Here is a 10479-nt window from a genome sequence, read left to right as displayed (position 1 = left end):
TTTTCTTTTAAAAAATGTGTATCATTATTTCTTTTGCTATTATATTCTCAGTTGATCACACTGATCAGTATGCAAATTGTCAGTGTTCAATCTTATTTCTATTATAACTAAAACAAGAATACAAATATTGAGTCATATCCCCATTTGGAAGATTACACATGTAATACTAACTGGGCACATCTACATGTGCACATTAATGTGCAGTAGCCTATTTTACTGCACATTTAAGTATCATGTAAAAACCTGTGCACATATGGTAATGTGCAGTAGGGATGTGTGAAATGGGCCATATTAGATTTGAATTCAGCCCAGATTGGGGACAGTGATTTGATTCATTGATTTGAATCACTGTCTGGATTTGATTCAGCCAAATCTGAATCTGAAGATTCAATGCTGATTCAGAGAATCAGCAATTCAGCCATAGACACAGCTTTAAATGTTTTTTCTATGTACCTTGAGGTACCAGGCATGGCTCATGGTGGGGCAGATGAAGCATCCCATAGGAGCATGGGGGTGCCCCCTGCGTGATCGGTGACAAACCGGGAAGTGGACTGGAAATACATCCAGTCCACCTCTGGGTCTGCTGCTGAGTGCACTGGGGGGGCCCCACCAGACCCAGGAGGCAGCAGTTGCCAAGCAGGAAGTTGTGGGGGGTGGCCCCCAGTGGCCCTGGAAGTGGACCAGAAGTGCTTCTGGTCTAATTCCGAGCCTGCTGCCGAGCGTGCTAGGGACCACCCCATGTTCCTGTGGAATGCTCCATTTGCCCCACCATCTCAGCATTCACAATCCGCCTGGTACCTTGAGGTATGTAGAAAAAACATTTAAAGCTGTGTCTATGTCTAAATCATCAAATCTCTCCAAATCTCTCTCAATTGATTTGGAGGGTTCCAACTGATTCAGAGAGATGAAAAGGTCTCCTGATTAATTTTGGATTTAGAGATTCAGCCACCAAAGCAGGCTGACTCTCCACCAAATCGAATCGAATCAGCAACCAAAGCTTTGCACAGCCCAAATGCGCAGTAAAATAGGCTACCGAGCATTAAGCATCGCTTAAAAAGCATGCAGTTTCACTACTGCGTATTAGGGCAGCCTAATGCATCTTTATCTAGTACCTCACATTGATGGTACTGAATTTAATGTGCATTAGGAAAAGCACATTAATGAATGTATGGACACACCCACAGAAACCCTTTTAGTAAAATTACCTTCTATGAATGTGACTGTCTGTGAGATTCTTACAGCTGTCCAAAGACCTTTGTTCATAATGAAATGTGCTTTGATTTCTATCCCAAGTGTTACGTTCTGTACTTGGTTTTGCTTGTTCTTTGCTTCCTATCTGGTGTACTGTTAGACTTTCACTGGCGTCCATAGCCTTCACTGTAGCCAAAACTGGTGAGGTTTTTCATAGGAAATCCTTACAATAAATCTGAGCAGTCTCTTATGTACCACATTTTGTGCTTAAATTGAGAGAAGAATGTATGATACTAAAAGAAGCAAACCAACCACACAGTAAAGAACAAAATTTGATTTATAGTTTTAACTTGTTTTCTTAAATATTTCTATGACAGAAAATTGGTCACAATAATGTTAATAGGACTGTATTCGGTAAATTTAGGGGGAGCAGAATCTAGTCCTTTCTTAAAGGAACCTCTCGAAGTTCCAATCATGATTTAAAAAAAGATAAAAGAAACTCTGCCAGAGGAAAAGTGTTCAGAAAATCCTAGGTGTGCTACTGATTTGCCAGGTGACTTTAAGTTGCCCAATTGTCTCTGTTTACTAATAACCGTACGGTGAGATGGGAAACTTCTTTATTTACTTTGTGTGTGAGACCCTTGGAAATGGAGGCATAAGGAAATGAAAACAAATATTTATTCATGATATTCTTGACTTTTACAATGATAATGGTTAGCAAAGACTGAACAAAACTAGCTTAGACAGCAGTTCAAGACATTACTAAATGTCAACTACAAATGCAGCAGGAAGATACTAAATGTTCCCAGTCAGAATCTGTGCTTATTGTTTGTACTTTCCTCACAACTACCTCATTTTATTACGTTTACATGATTATATTATTTATATAACCACACAAATCTGCTGTGCATGTACAGAAAAGTTCTTCAGTTGTGTCTTATTAAATAGAGTCAGTTGGTTATATAGTCTTGGTTATATAGAATAGTCTGACACATTTCTAAAAGCTTCAAAAATGTTCTATAAAAATACTTAATTTTTTATATACAAAGCACCCCTCATGAGACTCAAGGCACTCATGGGAAAATGCCAGAACTTAGTTTCCACAGAAAAAAGGAGCAATTCTTCTGTTGCAAACAACTCAAAAACACCACAACAAGGAAGAATGTTTCTAACGTTATGAATTCCTATTTGAAATCTCTGGTGTTATATTGTGAGTCATGTTTGCACACCTAACAGTGCTAACATTGTGTAGTACCTGTGACACCACTGAAAGGGTATCAAGGCACCAGAGGGTACCAGAGTTCCCTGGCTAAGAATTGCTGCTTTATAAGCTGCTTGAAGAAGGACTCAGAAAGTTGGGATTCCTACAAGTCTTCGAAGCAATGTTAATTCTTCTTAAAGAGTTATAATTCTGATGCATTTATTTAAGCATAGACCACCCTCTGGAAGATTACATGCATTGTATATAGGGCTTACTTTTGGGAAACTTTAAGTAGCCTCAATTACTCTTTGAGATGAACATGTTGAATATTCTAAAATATCAAAGAACTGAACAATCTTTGTCAAGTATCTTGTTGTATGTTACATAACTAGATGAATTTCAATAGCAAGTAGTCGTCACAGCTTTTCATTTTGGGTTCTGGTTTATTTCCATTGAACAAAGTTTCTGTTGTATTCACCTTGCAGAATGGTTTGTAAATCACAAAACGTTGGTAGCAGATTGTGGCAGGGGAGCTCCATCAGCCATGGCCACAGTTGCATCTTTAGCCTTGCTAATAAGGACTTGCTGGCCCCAGTGGGAGGTGCAGAATGTGGCGGCAGAGTTTAAAACCCTCCTGGACCTGACACACAAGGACTGGAAGTGGCTCCAGCAGCACCACAGCAGCCGCATGCCTGAGGGATTGCCCCTGCAGGGGCAAATGGTGGGAACCACAACAGCAAGTGGCTCTAACTGGAGCCGGCTCAGAGGAGCCAGATATCTTACCTGAGAGCAGGGACTGGGCCTCAGCAGCAACACTGGCTGGAGACAGGCCAGGATGACCTGCAGGCAGAACAGTATAGCTGTGAGTACTGGAGCTGAGCAGAGGTGAAGGACAGCTAACTTTCCCAAGCCTCAGTATACAGACGTTACTTTAATATGGACTTCTACCTCCTAAGCAGAGGCGATCTACCAGCCAGAAGGATTTTGTATCCTTTAGCTTCAACACCAGAAAGAGATGGTTGAAATTTCTGTCTGGACATTCTTTACCTATGTTGTCATCTGGGAAGTGCCAGGCTGGGTGCAGGGGAGGCAGAGTCCCAAGATGTGGGACCTGTGGCATCTGTGTGAAGGCTGTATGAGGGCATGGAAGATCAACCTATCTATTTTCTATAACACCAAAAATATTGCAGGCGAGAACTTGTAGCACCTGGGCAGACGCCCAAATCAGCAAGATGCCTACGTACTGGAGAACAAGTACACCTTCTCCAGGCAAGAAGTCCCGCTGGTCATCAAAGGACAAGCACGGGAGGTTACATATTGATGCACTGGCTGGGAACAATATCCTTACCACCCTAGAGGCCAATATTAACATGGAAGAGAATACAAGTGCACCTCTGGATGTGACGGGACAGACCCTGTAATAAAAATTCTTGAGGTGCTGCAGCAGCAGTCAAGCCACCAAAATGCGTGGTGTAATTGGATAGCATTTCATATGCAGACAACTAAGGATGATGACCCTGAGTCTTTCATTGAAGCATTCGAGAGGATGGCCATACGGGTCAGGTTAGACCAGGCACTGTGGGCCAGTCATTTTGGGGCTCTCCTAGTGGGGAAGGCCCAGGCTGTATATTGCTCTTTGCCAAGGGAGGATGCATATCACTATGATCATATTCACCAATTGGAGCTGACTTTGGAGCACTAATGCCGACTTTTCAGAGCAAAAAAAGAAAAAGACGATGAAAGGCCAAGAACACTCCTATAGTTGCTGAAAGATCTTTGGAACAAATGGGTCCTGCCTGCTGAAGTGGACAGGGAAACCTTGGCAGATCAGAGCTTGTTGGAACAATTTATGAATGACTTAGAAGGGGCCCAGCTGTGGGTCAGGCGCCATTTGCCTTGAACAACAGAAGAGGCCTTGTGAATAGCTGAAGCTTTTGCTAGTTCAGAAATAGAGGAGCCCTGCAGGGAAAAGGGGGCCAAAAGTATAGTGGGGACATCATGCAAAGAAGATGAGAGATGCAAAGGGGGGCAGAGATACCCTGGGAAAGGGTTAATATGCTATAGATGTGGAAAAATGTGACATGCAGCTAGAGAATGTGCACAGGGCAGCCAAGAATCATGGCACTCTAGTTAGAGCTTACCTGGGGAGAGAAAAAAACCCAAGGCAGGCAGTGAAATTGAAGAAATGGACTGAAGCTTCCGACGAAGCAATGCAGTCAGTTTGGGACCATCCTACCATGATGGCAGAAGTGACAGGCAAAACACTGAGGGCCACCTTATACACAGGGTGTGTGCAGACCCTAATAAGCGCAGGTTTGATACCCAAGTGCACCACAGAATGGTGCAAACCAGTACTCATGAGATGTATAACACAGAGGGGTGGAGTTACAATCAAGGATATATTATGATGAGGATTGGCAACCAAAGGGGGAACTTAAAGGTCGGTTTTGCCCTGGACCTAGATGCTGACATGATTATAGGAAGAGATTGGGCCCTGTTGTATGAGGTACTCAATGAAGTTAAAGAGGCAGAGCTAGCCTTAAAGGGGTGGCCCCAAGTTGAGGGCTGGGTAGCTAGCAAGGGTGATACCTCATCAGAAGAAGATCCAGAGATACGGGTGAATAACGAGGTGTCTGGACCTCAGTTTAAGCTAGCCCAGGAGGAAGAACAGGAATTTGAAGCAATACGAGAGAAAGAGCTTGCCTGAGTGAATAACAGATTACACAGCCAGCCACATTTTGAAATGCACAATGGGTTATCGTACAGGATCAGTCAAGCCACCGGGAAACAAGGGTGGACTCTCCAATTGTTCGTGCCCCAACACACTGAAAGGCACATGCTTCCCCTATGGGTGGACATTTTGGGAGGGACAAGATGCTAACCCAAATATCATGCTGGGGTTTTGGCCTGGGTTACAGAAGGAGGTATTGCAATGGTGCGAGGCTTGTGAGGAATACCAGAGGGCACAAGAGAGAAGCTTTCCCAAGGCACTGTTGCAGAGTATGCTGATTATTGGTACCCCATTTGAGAGGGTTGCACGAGATGTAGTCAGGCCTTTGCCAAAGAGCAGGTCAAGGAATCAATTTGTATTAGTAACAATAGATTATGCTACACATTACCCAGATGTGATACTCCTTAGGGCAGTTATGGCCCACTGTATTTTGGATGAGTTATTAAAACGGATACCTCTGGTGGGGGTTCCTCAGGAAATCCTAATGGACCAGGGGTCCAACTTTATGGCTGGGGTGATAAGAGCCACCTGTCAGGTGCTCGGGGGTAAGCAACTTAGAACCATGGTGTATCACCCCCAAACCAATGGGTTAGTAGAGCACTTGAATGGAACCAAACACATGTTGCGCTGCTGTACTCAGGTACAACCACGGAGGTGGGATCTATTACTTACACCCTTGATGTCTGCCTGCAGGATACACCACAAGCATCAACAGGCTTTTCACCTTTTGAATTAGTAATTGGCCACCGCCCACGAGGTCTGTTACAGAGCTTGAGGGAAGAATGGGAAGAAACAGGGGAAAGGAGTGTAAGTGCCCCAAAGCATAGTGCACAGGCTAGGACAGGCCATGCAAGTGGCACAGAAAAACTGTAAATGAGCACAGGAAAAGCAGATAACAGAATATGACAAAAAGACACAAGAACATAGTTTTCAAACTGGGGAAAATGTGTTGGTGTTACTCCCAACCTCCACCGGTAAGTTGCTTACAAAATGGCAAGGGCCCTTAGAGATTGTGAGGCAGGCAGGGCCTGTGGACTAAGAAGTCTACCGACCAGAACACAAGAAAGAAAATCAAATCTATCATGTAAACGTATTAAGAAAATGGCAAGAACCTGAAGGGTGGATGTTGAGCCCCAAGGAAAGGCAGAAAGATTTGGGGTCAGAAATGGGAGAAGGCCCCAGAAGGGTGGGAAATAAGATACCATAAAAGTCGGGGATGACTTAAGTTCAGAACAACAAGTGGCCATATTGCAGCTGGTAGGGAGGTATCGGGATGTGTTTAGCGAAAAACCTGGCAAGGTAAGAGGTATTGAGCATAGGAAAGATACACAAAAGGGGGTGGTGAGAAAAGAAAAGTGGAGATCCATTCCACACCATCTGCAAGATGCAGTTAAATAAGATGTGGAGAAAATCTGGAAGTAAGGAATTATAGCCCCTTTATGTAGCCCATGGCACAGACCTATAGTTGTGGTGCCTAAGAAGGACAGATCCTTGAGAGTCTGTATATACTTCTGCAAAGTCAACAGTATAGCCAGATTTGACACATTCCCCATGCCATACATTGAGGAGATCCTGCAGAGAACTGGGCAAGCGCAGTTTATTTCCACCATTGATCTTGCCAAGGGCTACGGGCAGATCCCGATGGCAAGAAGAGATCAACCAAAAACAGCCTTTGGAATGCCGTGGGGCCTGTTTGAGTTTAAATGCATGCCATTCGAGAGTCATGGAGCGGCAGCCACATTCCAACATCTGATCTCCTGGCACTGCATGCTGCCTACACTGCGGCCTATGCAGACAATATCATAATATTCTCACAATCCTGGCCACAGTATTAACAACACCTACAGGCAATTTTGGCAGAGATACAGGCTGTTGGGATGTTGGCCATTCCCGTGAAGTGCACACTTGGCATGTAGAAAACAGATTACCTTGGGTTCAGGGCAGGCCAGGGTTGTATCCACCCATTGGCTGGTAAAATAGAGATCCTGGCACAGTACAGCCCTCCACAGACAGAACAGTATAGCTCTGAGTACTGGAGCTAAGCAGAGGAGAAGGAAAGCTAACTTTCCCTAGCCTCAGTATACAGATAGTACTTTAATATGAATTTCTACCTTCTAAGTGGAGGAGACATACCGGTGTGAAGGATTTTGTATCCTTTAGCCTCAACTCCAGAAAGATACTGTTTGTCTGGACATTCTTTACCTATGTTGTCATCTGGGAGGTGCCAGGCTGGGTGCAGGGGAGGCAGAGTCCCAAGCCATGGAACCCGTGGCATCTGTGTGAAGGTTGTATGAAGGCATGGAAGATCAGCCTTTCTATTTTCTATAACACCAAGGACATGGCAGGGAGAACTATAACACCCATGCAGATGCCCCAACCAGCAAGCAGTCTACATACTGGAGAACAAGTACACCCTCTCCAGGCAAGAAGTTCCACCGGTCAAAGACAAGCACAGGAGGTTACACAGATGTAGTAGAATTTGTGATGTCTATGCATATGGATTGCATAGACTGATTAGTAAATTAATCAACCCAAAAATGCTTTTTAATGGCATAGCTAGTCGCTGAAATTCTTCATTGGACATCCTATTAGTACTGCTATCCTCTTCTCCTCAGCATTTACACTATGATTCTGACTGTTTTATCACCTCTTCCTTACCTGTATTTTGTTAATTACATATTTTTAAAACAATACATTGCTTATCTATAAAGGTGCTGGAACACATGCTTTAAAGGAGTGATTTTGTTCTTACTGAAATTAAAAGGAGTTATCCATTGATTTGAAGAAAGAGATCATGACGTGATGAAAATGATTGCTCACTTATTTCTTCCTATTCAGTTGGCTACCAGACTCACCACCCCCCTACACATAGTTTAAACTATTTTGTTTTCCAAGGGTGTTTGTGTCGCACATTTCTGAAAATATTGCAAATGGTTCCTGGCTGATGAGAAAGATAAGAAGTTTACCTCCTGGTAAAATAGTACATTACAGTAGAATGTTTTCTATTATTTTGCCTCTCAAAAATCTTGTCTGGACTTTTACTGCTTGTGAAAACAGAATACCTCTAAAGGCCAAAGCGAAGGTCTTTTTCCATGTCCTTTTGGGCCTGTTTCTCTACTCAGACAGTGTAAAAAGTGGCAATTATGCTTTGTGACTGACTGAACCATTGCTGAAAAAGCATTCACAAGCATTCCAGACATAAAACACTTTCTCCTGGGGAAATATTTCAAAACTATTCAATGCATTTACATTTTTTTTTAAATTATCAATATGTTTTCTGTCCTGCAATTTAAAGCAGGGTGTCCTTATTGTCATGAGTGTATCTGTTCTGATCTCCTGAGGCGAGGGAACAGAACTAAGATATTCTAAAACTCTTTCAAGGTTTGGGAGTTTTGAAACTGCAGGCGGTACATACCATAAAAGATTCTACTCCAGCCTGTCGGTTTGGTGTAACAGTAACTACTGGAATCAGTGAATATTGACCCTTGTCCTGTGACTGAGTATTTTGGCTTAAGGTATCTGACTCAGGTCATGTAACTAGGTCTAGGCAATAAATATCAGTTTCTTGCCAGTCATCAGTGTCAAAGCATGACTACTTTAGTATTTTTCATAATGCATATACAAGGGAATTTCAGAAAGTAACAGCAATTTCAAAATGTGTACGCATTGCATAGGAAACTACACAGCAGCAGAGTACATGCTTCATTTTCAAACATACCCAGTGTTTATGACTATATATATAAGAGAAGTGATGTGGTCCAGTAAATAATCATTGCACACAAAATGGTTTTATTTCAAAACTGCTGTTACTTTCTGAAACACCCTTGTTTATCACTGTGGCAGTATTGCCAACTCAAAGCGCTCACAAATCATGAAGTCGGCTTAAAACGCAAAATGTTCTAAGCAATAAGTTTTAGCTTCTTTTTTATTTGCCTTTTGGTTTTGCACATTTTTGGGGTTTTTCTCTTGGGCCAGGAATGTTAATGGCTTCCTTTAAATAAAAAAACAAGAAAAAAAATTCCAGTAGGTGAAGATTTAAGTGGGAGGGATGGGGAATAAGGTGAGATTTACAAAAACCCGCACAAAGACGTAGCAACACTGCCTTAATGTCTGCATACACATTACCAAGTTGAGAGATTTGGAGGAACTTCAGAAGAGGCTACACTCCCTTTCTCCCCTTTATACTCTCCCCTTCCAAATATGATCTTCCTCCCACATGAATAAGTGAAGGGGAATGTGAGGGCTAGTTGTGAAGACCTGGGGCATGCTGTTTGAATACAGCCTGCAGGATACTCTTTATCTGGTTCAAGTTGTAGAGAACAATTAAACGAAATTACTACAGCATCATTCAGTTGGGAGTTGTATCGTTACTCACAGTAATGAACAGAATGAAAGACAAATATGATGTGCTGAATCCTACCCCTGTGTGGACTTGTGAGGAGCTTGGGTCACTCCTCTGCTGCACCCATATATGTTTCAGGGATCCCACCCTAGTACTGAAGTGGGCTGCTATTGCTATCTGGCAGCTGGCTAGCCAGTTTGGTGCTAGCAAGTCTATTGTTGGGCTCATGGTGATGGAAGTTTGCCTTACTATTATGAAATGTGCTTACCCATGTGTTGTGGGCAGAGTGAGTCTAAAATAATAATGGACTGTGAGAATGGGGCATTGTAGCCATTCAGGCATAACAGGGGCATATCTAGGATTTTGCAAAGGGAGGGGTGCAGCTTGTGTGCTGCATCATTACACATACAACAACACCTGGTTTTCTCTAGTTGAAGAGAAACATGCATGCATTTGAATTCAATTATTAAAATCACAACACATGGCATAGATGTGAGCATGGCAACCTCAATTTTCCTTGCCTCTTTTAACCTTAAGCCAGTACTGTTTGGGCAGGAGAAAAGGGAAGAGGTGCTTTCTGGTTATGCATATCAGCTAAGGAGTGCATCTGTGTCCAGGGCCCACTGCCTATGAAAATGCTCACTTCCAGTTTCACAGATGTGCAGGATACATCAGACCACACCAGCTGATTCCAAGTGATTGTAGAAATAGTGCCTAACGTGCACTCAACCACCACTCCGCAACTGCTAAGATTGTAAGTGGATTTCAATGGCCATATCTACATGAAACGTTCACTGCTGAGCTGCCTAATTAGCTCCACAGTAAAGTCTCAGCATCTACACATATGGGCTTATTAGGCCACACTAAACTAATAACCTCCACCATAGGTTAGTACTTGTAAACACAAATACTATCTTATGGTGGTGTTCTTTAGTGTGCAGCAGTGCACATGTAAATGCTGATAGGGCTGGCTGGGACATGAGGGTGCTTCTAATTTGGCCACCTGCATCCCAC

Source organism: Crocodylus porosus, unplaced genomic scaffold (genome assembly GCF_001723895.1).
Source record: "Crocodylus porosus isolate Cpor-Errol unplaced genomic scaffold, CroPor_comp1, whole genome shotgun sequence".
Lineage (NCBI taxonomy): Eukaryota > Metazoa > Chordata > Crocodylia > Crocodylidae > Crocodylus > Crocodylus porosus.
The sequence above is the reverse complement of the archived record's forward strand: the minus strand, read 5'-3'. Positions refer to the sequence as shown.